The sequence below is a fragment of the Microcebus murinus genome, chromosome 1, assembly GCF_040939455.1.
Source record: "Microcebus murinus isolate Inina chromosome 1, M.murinus_Inina_mat1.0, whole genome shotgun sequence".
NCBI lineage: Eukaryota > Metazoa > Chordata > Mammalia > Primates > Cheirogaleidae > Microcebus > Microcebus murinus.
Window position 1 is genome coordinate 74,728,204 of NC_134104.1, and position 16,287 is coordinate 74,744,490.

Consider the following 16,287-nt stretch of genomic DNA (forward strand, 5'->3'; position numbering starts at 1 on the left):
ACACACACACACACACAAATACCAAAACAAGGAAATACAACACTACCAAAAAAAAACATAGCAACTCACATTAACAGATCCCAATGAGAAGGAAATTAATGAATTACAAGAAAAAAAGGATTTCAAAATAATGATCTTAAGTGACTCAACAAGATACAAAAAATATAGATAGACTATTTAATGAAATCAGGAAAATAAGTCACAATGTGAATGAGAAATTGAACAAAAATGAACTAAAGTCTGTGGCATCAGAAATGGAGAAAAGTAGAGAATTCAGTAGACATTAGGATTAAAAGTTACAAGTCTAAGTGATACCTTTGTTGTAAATCAATTGGTTATAAATATATGGATTTATTTATTGACTCTCTGTTCCATTGGTTCATGTGTCTGTTTTTATGAAAGTACTATGCTGTCTTGGTTACCATAGCTATGTAGTATATTTTGAAGTTGGGTAGTATGATGCCTCCATCTTTGTTCTTATTACTTGGGATTGCTTGGGCTGTTCATTGGTTTTTTTGGAGGTCTGTATTAATTTTAAGATTTTTTTCTATTTCTGAGAAAAATATCATTGATATTTTGATAGAGACTGTGTTGAATCTGCATATTGCTTTTGGTAGTGTGATCATTTTCACAGTAATAATTCTTCCAATCTAAGAACATGAGATGCCATTCTATTTTTTGTGTCACTTCAATTTTTTTCATCAGTCTCTTGTAGTTTTCCCTTCTCCAGAGAGAAAGAAATGGCAAGAGAGTTAGAACAATAAGAGTAGCTCTCATTAAAATAATGAAGGTCAGAGCACAAGTATGAAGAGAGGAAAGCAGTTCTGTTTTAAGAATGTCATTCCAGTTCACCCTAAAATGATTTAAGAAAATTAGACAATTCAGAATGCTAAAGAAAGAAAATTTTTAAAAAGTTTTATATTTGTTTCTTTCATCTTCTTGGTTAAATTTATCGCCAGGAATTTAATTTTTTTGTAGCTATTGTAAATGAGGTGGCCTTCTTGGTCTCTATTTCAGCTAGTTCATTTTTCTTATATAGAAATACTACTGAATTTTGTACATTGATTTCATATTCTGCAACTTTTTAAGTTGTCAATTCTAAGAGTTTTTGTTGGAGTTTTTGGGAATATTTTATATACAAGATCATGTTGTCTACAAATGGGGATAATTTGATTTCCTTCTGTCTAATTTGGATGTCCTTTATTTCTTTCTCTTGCCTAATTGCTCTAGGTAGGACTTCCAATTTAATGTTAAATAATAGTGGTTAAAGTAGGCATCTTTGTCTTGTTCCAGATCTTAGAGGAAAAGCATCCAACCTTTTCTTATTCCGTATGATATTGGGTGTGGGCTTATCATATCTAGTCTTTATTTTGTTGAGGTATTTTCCTTCTATACCTAACTTGTTGAGAGTTTTTATCATGAAGGGCTGTTGAATTGTATCAAATGCTCTTTTGCATCTATAGCGGTGATAGTATGTTTTTTCTTATTCATTCTGTTGATGTGATGCATCATGTTTATTGATTTGCATAAGTTGAACTACCCTTGCATCCTTGGGATAAATCCCACTAGATAATTGTGAATGATTATCTTAATGTGCTGCTGGATTTTCTGTGCTAGTATTTTGTTGAGGATTTTTGCACCTATGTTCACTAGGAATGTTGGCCTATAGTTTTCATTTCTTCTTGTGTTATTGTCTGATTTTGGTATCAGGATAATGTTGGCCTCATAGAGTGAGTTTGGAAGAATTCCGTCCTCCTTTGTTTTCAGGAAGGGTTTGAGAAGAATTGGCATTAGATCTTCTTTAAATGTTTGGTAGTTCATCTTTTGAAGAGTGTTATAAAGGCCTTCTAACTGGTGTCCTTCCAATTTTACTTGTTTCAATTTATTGCAGTGCACAGCAGGAAGACAAATCTTCCTCATATACAAAGTAGGTTAAGCCCGCTTAAGCTTCAAAGATCCTCATTGCATTCTGAATAAAATCTGAACTCCTGAGTATGGTTGGGATGACTTTCATGATGTGAACCCCTACTAACCTGTAGAAGCCTATGTCTCACCAAGTCTCTCATCTCCTTTTTCTTCTTTCATCATCCCTGCCCCTGCTACAGCACTGACATCCTATGTTTCAGTCATACTGCTTTACCTTTAGTCCCACAAATTCACCAAGTTCCTTCTTACTCCTTACCTGATAACTCCCTCTACAATCTTGTCTCAGCTTAGAGAGCAGCTAGAGGCTTCCTTGATCAATTTCATCTCAGAGTTAGAGGCCCCTCCACTGTTTCTCCTTGTAGGCTCTGCTTGTCCCTGTTGAGCACTTGTCATACTGCATTATAGCTGCTGTTATCTTGCCTTAACTTCCATATTCTCTTCACTAGTACAGGAGATTTTTGATGATAGAGACAGGGTTTTGTTTACTATGGTATCCTTAGCACCAAGTAGTGCATATAAAAATCATTTATTATGCATTAGCTGAACAAATGAATCACTAATATATAGCTTTTCAGTGTGCAGCATTTATAACAGAAAAGGCAAGGGGGATTTAACCGAGAGAGTCTCTCCTCAGGTCTTGCAGAACCAGACCTGACAAGAAAAGATTTAAAAGTCTTTCTTTTAAACCTGGCTCTAAATTTAACAATTTCCAATAGACTAACATGAATGTCAACTTAGAACTGTAATTTTCCTGTGGTATCCAGGCACCATGATCTTCTATCAACTGGTTTTGTAATCACTGCTGTGCTTGAACTCCATGAGAAGATTGTGAGCTTGGTGAGGAAGGAACCATTCCCTGATTTGTCCCTCTTGGATGCCCACAGAAGGTGTCAACACAGTGTTTTTGGTTATGATGTATTTCACAGAAGATGTCTGCACCAAAAGAGACAGACATTATAAGGAAACACTTGCTTCTGCCTGAAACCTCCCTGAGGGATAAATGACAACTTTCAGAGCCTTCCTGAGACCAGGTCTAGAGATAAAAGGAATAGATGAGAGGCTTACCCTAAACCAATGGCAAGTATTCACGAGTAGGCCTTCAAAATGGGTGGAACAAGACCAGAAAGAAAAGCTTAGTGTCTTAAAAATAGACACTTAATTTCTCATCTTGTGCTTTAATAATGAACTATACATTAAGCTCTTAAAATACTGAATGCTAAACAAGACACCAAATCAGGCTAAAAAATTAGATAAAAAATGTTAAGATAATATGATTCTAAGGCTATGTTGACCCATTTCCACTCCACCTAGCTAAGGATATTAACACCTGGAATTTAGCCTGGTTCTACAAGATGCCAGGAAGATTTAATAGATTCAGAGAGCTCCACCCAGAGAGAAAGAAATGGCAAGAGAGCTAGAACAATAAGAGTAGCTCTCATTAAAATAATGAAGGTCAGAGCACAAGTACGAAGAGAGGAAAGTAGTTCTGTTTTAAGAATGTCATTCCAGTTCACCCTAAAATGATTTAAGAAAATTGGACAATTCAGAATGCTAAAGAAAGAAAATTTTAAAAAAAGTTTTATATTTGTTTGCTGAAGGCAGAGACAGATGAAGAATAACATCTGTCTCAAATTACTTATTCTTTTTCTATATTTCAGTAAGAACACAAAACAATGAAAATATGTGTATATAAGAAAACATAATTATGTAGGCACATATATACATAAATATGGCCAGAATATTAGAAAATAAGGATAGGGTAGATGTATATTTATATGTGACCTGTTGGGAGTGGCTCCAGGTCATGGTCCTCAAATTTGGCTCAGAATAAACTTCTTTCAATTCCTCAATCATATTTCTCAACGACCTACTATATCTATTGTTAAATCAGTGACCAAAATAGCAAGAATAGACAGTAAATATCCTGAGAAGATTAAAATACCTACCTGTGATAGTCACATTTCCTTGTTTCTGTGAATGCATATCTCATGACTGGCTTATTGGGAAGGGATGATGTTTGGTTTTGATCAGCCTTTCTGTAATGTATGATTTCAATCACAAAGTGACAAAGAGGAGAGTAAAAGTATGGACCAAGGAAAGATTAACCTGAGGGCTCAGTATGAAATGTGGTCAGTAATGCCATCTTTATATATTAAGTGCACATGCACGTCATGATAATACCTCTCAACTTCTTTATCCATATAAATGTACATACTGATGCTTTCCCTGCTTATTATACATGGTTTTTATGAAGATCAAATGGAAACATTTGTGAAAGTACTTTGTAAATGATGGAGTGCCTTGATCTTGCATCTTTTGAAGAGCCATTAGCATTATTATCATAGAAGCAGGAAGCAATAAAATAGTATCTGTGCAGAGGTTGTTGGCAGTTCCTGAAGGATGCCAAGGGGAAAGTGAGGCTGCCCAATGCTTTTAGGAAAGGCTGATTTCTGTCTTGATGAAGTTAAAGCTGTTGGCAAAATGCGAGGGTGACAGGAAGAAGAGACAATGCGTTTAGACCAAAATGTGCCAAATCTTCCCAGAAGGCAATTGTTCCACCTGGGCCAGGGGAACAGATATAAATTGATGCTTACAGGGCCAGAATTTGATGCTGCCCATGACAATTGTACACATGCTTACTATGTCAATATCTGCCCCTAAAGTATCCCTTCAGAACATAAAAGCAATGAAAGAACACCTGTGGCTTATATAGTATGTCCTACTTGTGAATGGAGAAATTTAAATGAATGGATAAATTTGACCATTCCTTAGAGCTTTTCTTTTCATATAGGTCTCGCCAAAAGTGGTTTAATTCACAGCATTGCAGTTTGGTAGCATCTCTGTATCGAAGAATTTCATTGGTGACACTGCATAGTGCTTAAAGAGACCACTGAAATGTTTGACATCTCTCAAAAGTATATTCTCTGTTAACTATGAGAGAGGTCTATCTTCCTTTTTAAATGAGATGGGGCCAATCTATAATACTCAGTACTATTTCTAGTTAATATTCATCTCACCTAAAATACGCAATGTCAGGTTCCAAATGCCATAGTGTTTGTGAATTTCTGTAATTCTCCCACCAAAGCCTAACCAGTGGATAAACTTGTTAGAAAATGCTACAGAAAGTAGTCAAAACTAACTCTCCTTTTGGAAATGATCAAATATAGAATCTTCAATTTAGGAGGAACCTCATATGTTCTCGTTCAACATCCCATCCAGTATAGGCAACTCCAAGATTGTTACCTTGGTTTACTAATGTTACCTAACTGCAGATTTATGTCTCATGACATAAATGGAACTAACTAGTACATCATTATAAGCTATTCTGATATATTTGATACATTTTGGTATATTCAAACATATGAAAGAAAGAAAGATCATTTGAAATAAGTGATATCTCTAGCTAGATTTTTAACTCATCATCTTCCAGTAGCAAAGCCAAGTATATCCCTATGCCAATGCCCTTTTAAAGATAGCAATATATTTTATTTATAATTTATTTATAATAGCAAAAAATTAGAAATGATCTACTTGTAGTTTAGGTAGAATATTACACAACTATTATAACTGATATACAAATACAATAGAAAGACATCCATTTTATATATATATATATGTTAAATCAAGCTATAAAGTAGGAAATTGCACATACAATGATCTTAGATTTATAAAAATAAAATATAAATATGTAGAAAAGAAAGTTTACAAGAATATCCTCCAAAATGTTCACATTGGCTTTCTTTGGACACTGGGATTATATATTTTTTTCTTATTTATGTTTTCCAGTTTTCTACAATGAAAATGTTATAAAAAATATCAAATGAGAAAAAAGTATTTTTTTCTAGTAAAAATATTGAAAAATTTAAAAGGCTTTTTAAAGTACTCACATTTTCATCATAGACTTCTCTTTCTCCAGCAAATCACCATCAAAGAAAAGAAAATTCAATTTCATACAGAAAATATATCAAAGTTTGGCCTTTGGAAAATCTTCAAAAATTAAATTCAGAAGAAGACTAACATTAATATCCAAATAAAGACTATTTCCTGTGTGCAGATAGTTGGGTTATTGGGAAATGACTTTTATCTGTCCACTGATATGCAAAGGCTGCATACAGGAAATAAAATCAAAAGAAGTTTTCAGAGATGGAGACAGACAGTGTCTATTGGGCAAGGCTTATCTCCTAAGAAGTTATGAAACTGTTATGCAGGCCAAGAAGTTACAAACCTGTTATGTAAATTATATGAGGGAAAGGGAGAGAGGAATGTTTGTTTTAGAGATAAGTCCCACACACTGCCAATGAACAGATCTGAGAACAAAGCACTTAGTTACAGATGGCCTGGACAGAGTAGCTTGGCAGAAGTTCTGGTCTTCATAGCAAAATGTTGTAGCAAGTGATTTGGAGAAGGAGGAGGTAGCAGTGGCCCTATTTTAAACAGAGGCCTGGGAGAGAGGGTAGTACAGGGGGCCGTCCTCAGGGGTGATTCCACACTGACCTGGCCTAGACCTTGGTCCTTAACATGAGCCAGTCTCACAAATGCTGATCTGAAACAGAGTGGAATACTTTCCTTCTTTCTTCCTTCACTATTCCAAATAGGTTAGAAGTCATAGCATAACCCACCTTACTCTGAAAAGAGGCCAACGGAAGATGCTTAGCCAAAAGGAATCCATATCCCAACACATATCCTTAAAGGTCCTTCTAACTCTTCAATGAATCTTCTGATGTCAGTGATACTCCCTGAAATGCATCTGCTATCTGACAGAGGTGGCATTATCTATATTGTATTGAACAAGGTTTTATTCTTTATCTTTATTTCTTTGAATTTTGCAAAACTTCAATTCTTGTTTGTTTTCAGTTGTTGAGTTTTTATTCTGTTTGGGAGTTCAGCCAATCAGTAGGTGTGGCTAAGCCAGAGAACTTAGTTTCCTCCATTGAAGCCTGAAAGATGTTCTTACTTTTGATTTAAACACAACTTTGTGTATGATATATCAAGATCACTCACCTATGGCTCAAAGATACAAATGTTTGGAGAATTAATTAAGCCAAACCTTTCACAAGATAATGGGACAAGGAGCAGTAAAGACATAAATTGATTCATTTCATGAAATCAATACCTTTATCAGGAAATAGACTGGCATGGTGAAGAAAGCTTTGGAATCAGAGAGTCGTGGGCTTGTATCCAAGCTCTGTAACTTACCAGCTGCCTGAGGTCAGGTGGCAATTTAAATTCCTTATTCAGTTTTCTCAAATGTGAAATGTATCCAATATATACTTTATAGGATGTGTAAGAATTAGATGAACTAATGAATCTAAAGGCCTAGCACAGTACCTAAAATATAGTAGGATTTCAAAACATAGTTTAAAGGAAGGCTAGAAAAAAATCTAACAATGGACTGAATCTATGTTAGAGAAATTTGAACAATTTTTTTAATTTCTTTTTTTATTTCAGAGTATTACGGGCTTACAAATGTTTTGGTTACATAAATTGTTCTTATTCCATTTGAGTCAAAGTTATAAGTATGGCCATACCCCAGACAGTGTGCACTGTACCTGTTAGGTGTGAATTTACCCATCCCCTTATACCCTTACCTGTTTGATTTCCAATGAATGTTATTTCCCTATGTGCACAAAAGTGTTGCTTGATTAGTTCCAATTTAATAGTGAGTACTTGTGGTGCTTGTTTTTTCATTCTTGTGATACTTCACTTAAAAGAATGATCTCCAGTTCCATGCAGGTTAAATCAAAAGGTATTACTTCACCATTTTTTATGGCTGAGTAGTACTATGTGGTATACATATACCACATTTTATTAATCCACTCATGTATTGATGGGTACTTGGGTTGTTTCCACATCTTTACAATTGTGAATTGTGCTGCTATAAACATTCAAGGGCAGGTGTCTTTTTTTTTTTGGGGGGGGGGGTAAATACCCAGTAGTGGAATCGGTGGATCAAATAGTAGTTCTACTTTTGGAATTTGAACAATTGTAAGCAGAGCATATGAAATCTAGTGATGGTAGGGAATCCCTGAAGTAGTAGGAATTGGGAAATCTGGGATCAGATATAAGCCATTTCTTCTCTCTGAGTACTGTTTTTTTGTTTGTTTGTTTTGTTGTTTTCATATATACTAGGAGGGTAATGAACTACTTGGCCCCCAAGTTTCCCTCCAACTCTGCCAGTCCAGGACTGCACTCAGGCCTGGCATGGAGCCCAATTCTAAATCAAGGTGGAGAACCAAGAAGTAATTTTAAAAGCAGGACAAATACCAAAGTAAAAAAAAATAAATAAAAGAGCTAAAATATTTATTTTTAACACCTTTATCCTACTATAAATCAAGACTTTCTAGCCCATGGATGTGTTTATTGAAAGTTTCATCATTAAGGCACCAAGGATAGGAAATCATTAAGAACAAGGTACTAGTTTTTGTTGTTTGTTTTTTAATTCAATAAGAAAAAAAAACATTGAATAGTAGTAACTTCCTGTCTGGTTTTATTAGCTGTTCCCTCCAACCAATGAAATCAGCACTTGAGAGAGGACCAGCCTTCCTAGCCTGGGGTTTGTTCAGCTAGATCTGGTCAATTCAATAAAATTCCCTCCCACCCCTACCAACCAGAACACTGTGGGTTATCACCTCTTCTCCAGTCTCTGAAATAACTCAGCCATAGCTTCCTGGATTTCTCTATATAGTAAAAGTTTCCATGTAGTGTCCATCTCACAAAAAACAAGGATTTTATCATCGCCTATTGACTATGCAACTACAATTCAAAGATAAATAAAAATAGATTTTCTTCTATGGAGCTTAGACACTAGAGGGGATAATGATTTGAGTATCAATCTTAAGTTGGAAAAATTTAAAATTAAATGTACTTATTGTATCATGCTATGTATACACATCCATTGTGGAATATAGTGCAACCTTTGGAAATCATATTTTTGCAGACAATTAAATGACAGATAAAAATTACAGACCAGGCACAGTGGCTCATGCCTGTAATCCTAGTGCTCTGGGAGGCAGAGGTGAGAGGATCATGTGAACTCAGGTGTTTGAGACCAGCCTGAGCCAGAAGCAGACCCTGTGTCTACAAAAAATAGAAAAATTAGCCAGGTGTGGTGGTGTGTGCTTATAGTCCTAGCTACTTTGGAGGCTGGGGCAGGAGGATGGCTTGAGCCCAGGAGTTTGAGGTTGCAGTGCACTACGATGATGCCACTGTACTCTAACTGGGGCGACAGAGCAAGACTCTGTCTCAAAAAAAAAATGCTATATGAAAAAGTAGAGTCCTAAAATACATATATATTATGGTTTTACTTTCAAAACCTGATGTATATACAAATAAGCAAAGAAAAATACTAGAAATTAACACCTTGAAGTATTAAAAGGGGCTTATCTCTGGGAAGAGGAGGCTGTAAAAGATGTTATAGAATACTCCAATAGACAGATACATTGATACCAAAAGATATATTATGATGAAACAAAATGCAATTTATAAAATATTATGTTAAAAATCACTAATATATGCATAGGAAGCATGTGTACCAGAATGTTATGAATATTATCTCTGCACGACTGGCTCATGGATGATTTTTGTTTCCTTTTTTACACTTTTCTAAATTTTCTAGTATTCTTTGCATTGAGTGTACAATATTCTTATAATTGAGGGGAAAATGTTAAAGAATACTGTATGTAAGAAGTGAAGCAAGTGAATGTAAGTCAGGGTTGTGAGGCTATGGGCACAAAAACAATTGATTGGAATCTAAGAATGAAAAGCTGGCACTCCTGGAGGTGAGCAGTAGACAAGCAATCATGAGAGAAAACTTATCAAAGGTAATAGTGACACAAGGAGCTTGGAAGGGCTAAATCCAGGTCGGAGATCACTATAGTTGTCGTACATAGGAATACGTTTGGCTTTTAAACTCCACCATATAGGGATATTGAGCCAGTTCATTCCTACCTTCTTAAAAAAGCTTTCCCTAACCACCAAAACTCACTGGAGATAGACCTACCTCCTGAACAAAATGAAACAATACAGGCACTCTAAGCTAAGCACCTTTTACTTCCAGAGGAACTACGAGCTCCTCTGGGTAAGAAACTCTCCTTTGTGCTGCTTCATAGCTCATGCTCACTGCTAACACTGAGTGTTCTGAGCAGAGTAGATGCTTGATAAATGTGTATGACGTATACCATATGGGGGATGGCAGAAGGACAAGGGCCAAGGAGTAAGAGGAACATGAAAGTAATCAGCCTTAACACTGTCAACCACAGGATATACGTCCTTGATGACATGGTGTGAGGGGAGATCTCAGTGAGGATAATATCGATAACACAGGAAATAGCTTCTGCATTAGTAAATGTTCATTTATAGAGATAGGTGTTAATGATTATTTGGCCTCATTGAATTTTTCTTATTATGTTATAGACGATACATAAAAACAAAGGAAAGAAATCTTTTCTAAACCCACAATGAGGTGAAAATGAAAGTAAATAATTTTTATGTATGCCGTTTAAGACTTTTCCAACAAATGTTCATAATATCATTTTTCTACTTCAGAAATTAAGGTATACTGTAAACGTTGTTTCACAAACTGCCTTTTACACTTGATATGCAAAACGATGCGAATATTGACAATGGTGGCAACACTTACAAAGCACCAACATGTGTTGGCACTTGGCTCTACCCACATTGGATCATCATAGCCCTGAGGTTCAGGTACTATAATTACCCTCATTCTACAGGTTAGAGCACAGAAGCGCAGAGGTTAAGGAACTTGCCCAGAGTCACATGGTTAGTAAGTGATAGAGCTCTAAATTGATCAAAGATCACTCTGACCCCAAACCCCTGTTTTTCACTAGTAGTAATAGTTGCTATACTACTTAGTTAATAAATAATTTTCTCACTTGAAAATCACTAAGGGAGTTAATCTTGCATGTTCTCACCACAAATAAAAAAAATATATAACTAAGTGAGGTGATGGATATGTTAATTAACTTGATTGTGGTAATCATTTCAAAATGTATTACATATGTCAAAATACCACATTGCATACCACAAATATATATAATTTTTGTGTATCATTTATACTTAAATAAAGCTGGAAATAAATAAATAAATAAATAAATTCCTGCAACAACATAATAGCAGCTGTGTAGGGTTCTATTATTTAACCCCTATTGTTAGTTATTCATGTTGCTTCCTTTTTACTTGCTTTTATATTGGCTATACACAGAAGGTCCTTGTTGGTAACACTTTTCTTTTCTTTTTCTTTTTTTTTAGACAGAGTCTTGCTTAGTTGTCCAGGCTAGAATGAGTGCCAGGGTGTCAGCCTAGCTCACAGCAACCTCAAACTCCTGGGCACATGCAATCCTACTGCCTCAGCCTCCCGAGTAGCTGGGACTACAGGCATGCGCCACCATGCCCGGCTAATTTTTTCTATATATATATATATTAGTTGGCCAATTAATTTCTTTCTATTTTTAGTAGAGATAGGGTCTCGCTCTTGCTCAGGCTGGTTTCGAACTCCTGACCTCGAGCAATCCCCCCACCTCAGCCTCTCAGAGTGCTAGGATTACAGGCCTGAGCCATCGCGCCCGGTAAAACTTTTCATTAGCCTTAATTTCTTTCTCAGTATAAATTTCTAGAAGTGGAAATGCTGGGTCAAAGCATATATATATATAGATTTATGGTTTATGGTATGGCTAAATGGCTCCCTTCCCCCTGAAATACTCCACCAATTTAAGTTTCAGTAGAATACATGAATGATCATTTTCCTGCAGGTCAGCAGAGGGTTTTATAATTTTTTAAAAATTTTTTCAATGAATGATTTAAAAACATTAGACTGATATTTGTTTTAATTTGGACCACTTTTTTAAGTTGTGAGATTGAAAAGTTGGGATGTGTATGCATAGATGTTTTTATTAGTTTCATCTTCTTTGCCTTATTGATCAGCAATAGTTCTCTATTTATTAAATATATTAACAATTAAACAAATGTTGATGATATCAACAGATGTTAATGATTATACTGTTACTATTGAAGGTTATAGGCATGAGTAATGAATATATAAAATTTTCAAAATGGACACACCAATTATATAAGGTCATGTATACCTAACTAAAAAGCAAAAAAAACCATACCAATTGGTTTCCAAAGCTGTAGATTTGATTTGCATAATTAATTAATTCTGCATATAAGAATGTCTTGGATGTGGGTACTCCACTTTTTTCCCATGTGATAGATTAACCTCCCAAGTGCAACTCTAAATAGCATAAAAGAATGCCTCATTTAATGTGTTAATTCAAATATATTTGAGGGAAAACATCTTTAGGCCAAGCGCTATGCTAGAGGAAAAGAGAGAGGGGGAAAGTAGAAAGAAATCTATAAATACAGTCTCTGCCCTTGGGGAATGCACTGTCTGTGAAAGAATTACATCTGCAAATAATTACAAGATGGTTAGATAAAGCACTAGACAAAAATCAGTGCAAAGCGCAATAGGAAAATTCTAGAGGCACTGCAGAGAGTCACGCTGAGCTACCTGGATAGCTGTGGATTGAGGAGCTCTTCCACTAAGCAAATTCCTAGAGCGACACCAAAGATACAGTACGACTTGCTGCTGAAAGACAAGGGTTATATTTCACTCTCAGAAGTTGCCTTTTGGTGCTATTAGTGTTGGGAGAGGAGGGCCACCACTGGGGAAGTGACAAATGGTGTGCAAAGCTTTCTCTTCTGGACATGCAGGGCTGGGTCAAAATAATATGTGTATCCCTACTCATAAGGAGTACCAGTTTCCCAGTTGGGAATCAAGTAGAATTGGAGACTCAGAAATGTATGATTGGAGCTCCCTGAAAACAGAAAGAACCTTGTATGACTTTCAAGTGGGCAGAAACATCAGACAGCATAAGGAGGCATCATAGATGTCAGTAAGTAGACACGAATGCATTGCTAGAGGAAAATATTGATGTGAGAATCAGACTGAGAGTAAAGGCATGAGAAACTGTGTTCCCATCCTCCAGCTATGCAGTTCAACTTGAAGCCTTGTGTTGCTGCTACTCAGAAGAATCTTTCCAAATATTGTTTGTTTTCATTGTTTCCATTGATTCAGACACTGAGTTCTAGCTCCTTTTCACTGCCCCAAACATCTGCATTTGATATAAAAGTACCTTCAGTTCAGGAGACATTGTTGGGAATTGTGAGTTCCCTGAGATTTATAAAAGGTCCTTAAACAATGGCTAAGTGAACGTTTTATAGAAAGTTGTAAAGCCATAAGTGATCTCCAGAATTATCTATATAGAGTAAGGCAGTGAACAGAACAATGAACTCACCTTACAGAACCCATATTTAAGTCCCATTTGCTAGTAATTTGTTGTGTGATTTGGGGCAGTTGACTTCAAACCCCTGAGCCTTGTTTTCCTTACCTGAAAATATGTAAGATGATAACCCTTACCAGAACTACTTCACCAGGTTGTAGAAAAGATAAAATAAAATGTTGTTTCTGTTTGCATCCATCAAGTTACAATCTCTGTGAAAGCATATTTCTATCATCTTTCTCTCATTTAAAAAAATCCACCCTCTTTCCCTTTCTGCAGTTGCCCATTTTCTGTTTCCTTTCACAAATAAGTTCCTTGAAAGGAACATTTTTATTCACCATCTCCAATTCTTCTCCTCCCATTCTCTGTTGAACTCACTTGAATACACTCTACATGTTCAGTTCCTAGACATCTAACTCCACCTCTCGGCAGCATTTGTCCATCTGACCACTTTCTCCTCCTTGGAAGGCCCCTTCCCTAGGCTCCCAGACATACCACGCTAACCTACTGTTCACCTACCACTCCAGCTGCTCTTCTTCCATCTCCTTCTCTTTCCAGTGGAATGAGAGGAGAGTAGAGGGAAGAGAGAGTGGTAAGAAGGGTCTGCTCAATGGTGTAGACCTGTGGTCCCCAAACTTTTTGGTACCAGGGACTAGTTTCACAGAAGACAATTTTTCCATGGTTGGAGGAGGGGAGACAGAGCTCAGGCAGTGATGTGAGCAATGGGCATTGGCTGTAAATACAGATGAAGCTTTGCTCACTTGCCCACCACTCACCGCCTGCTGTGCATACGGACACACCCTTTCCTAAGTCACCGGAGACGATTTTCCATGGATGGGAGTGGGAGGGGGGGTGCAAAGTGGTAGAGCTCTGAGGCCTGGTCCCTAACAGGCTACAGACTGGTACCAGTACTTGGCCTAGGGGTTGGGGACTATAGGTGTAGACACAGGTGTAGACAGTAAGGGGGTGCATTTCCTATAGAAAATGTAAATGAAAAATTCTTATTATTACAATGTGCTGAAAATTCTGAACAATTCCAGTGATAAAATACTCCTCTGTGCTGGCATGGGACCAATCTTACCATCCTTTTTCCTCTTTGTTGCACCATTGACTGGGCTCCCCTCACCTTCCTAACACCAAAATGTTACAGAATCCCAGAAATCAGCACATAAGCCTCTTCTCCTTTCTGTCTATACTAACTGCTTTGATTAACTCATTTAACTTTGTTGCTATAAATATCATATACATATTGATGACTCACATTTTTTATTTTCAGATCACATATCTTCACTGAATTCCAGATTCATATATCAACTCCCTATGTGACATTTCAAACTTAACCTGTTCATAAGTAAGCTTCTAATATTCTTTCAGAAATCTGTTCATCTCACAAGCTTCTCCATCTCAGATAAAGGACACTCCTTTCTACCAGTTGCTCAGGCCAAATTGTGGAGACATCCTTGACTTCTCCCTGTTCTATCAATCAACCACCAGAATCCAAGCCTTCTGGACACCTCCACAACTCTGTGTTTGTCCAGGCTTCCACATCACTCATCTGGATGACAGCGACAACTCCCTAGGGAATCTCCCTGCTTCTGCCTTCCCTCTCCCCACTTCTCTGTCATCTACTCTCAACACAGAGACAGAAAGATCCTTTTGAAATATAAGTCTGGCCATGTTACTTCTCTGCCCAAATCTGCAAATGGCTCTCATTTCATTCAGGGTGAAAGTCCAAGTCCTTATAGCACCTAGCAGGCTCCTGCATTCTCACCGCTCCCTGCCCTCCCTCCACCATCATCTTTCTAACTTCATCTCCAAAAACACAAAGACTTTTTTGCTCAGTTCAATCCATATTCTATTCTTCAAAGGTGAAAGGCAGGCATGCTCTTGCCTCAAGGCCTCTGCACTTGCTGTTCCAGCTGCCTGGAATGCTGTTCCCCCATTATTGCCTGGCTGACTCATGTCCTTAGGGGCTTTACTCAAATAATGCCTTATTCCTCCCTAGGCACCCTCTCCAAAAGCTCAGTTATTCACAATTTCCTATCCCCTTTCCCTGTCCTATTCTTCTCCACATCTGATATATTATATATTTTACTGATTGATTTTGTTTATTTTCTGTCTGTCTCACAATAGATGTAAGCTCCTTGAAGGCAGACTGTTCTTTGTGTTCACTGCTGCTGTTAACAGAACTATTTATGGAGTTGTAGAGGAGCTAATATTTTCTTTCCAAAACCTAGGACAGATACTCAATAAATAGTTTTGAATGAATGAAACGTGAACAGATGTTTGAACTGAACAACCATCTGATAAATAGTCTTAAGTGAATGAATCTTTTTCAAATATTTCATTTTACTCTATGTCATGTCAGCTACCTACCTCCCTTGAAGCACAGACCTTTCAGATGTAAGTATCAATACAATTCTGAGCCAACCCCACACACAACCATGTACATGAAAATGAAAACAGCTTGGTTATTTACCAAGTACCTACAATAGGGTTTGGAGTTGTGTAAACATTGCTCTGGTGACCAGTGTAGCCCTTTGTGAGACCAGAACCTTCCCTTCAACCCACCAGGAATGCTGTGAGCCACAGTGGACCATTGATTTATTTATGAATTTTTAAAGCAATGTTTATTATGGAAGAATCCAAGGACAGGACATCCAAGAACCTTCTATAACTATTACTTATGGAGTGACTTCTTCCCAGACTAAAGGACAGAGTTTAGAAACTAAAAATAACTCTCCATATCCCACAAATTAAGAAGAACTTAACTTGTGTAACCTCACTTTTCTAACTTTCAGATAACCCAGAAGAAAAGACTTTCTTGGGAGTGGCAAAGATCTTTATCATATTTTTAAAAAGTAATCCCTATAAGTTGCTTAATGTATTTTAAAAAGATTTTCATCTTCCTTTCTAATTCTAATGTATAGTCCACCTTGCCTTCCTCACTTAGCATATGATTCTATCCACTGTATTTAGAAGCACTAAATCCTATTTTTTCCATTTTTCTATATTTATTTCAAAATATTAATTAAGGGGGTACAGTGTTTTTGTTACATGATGC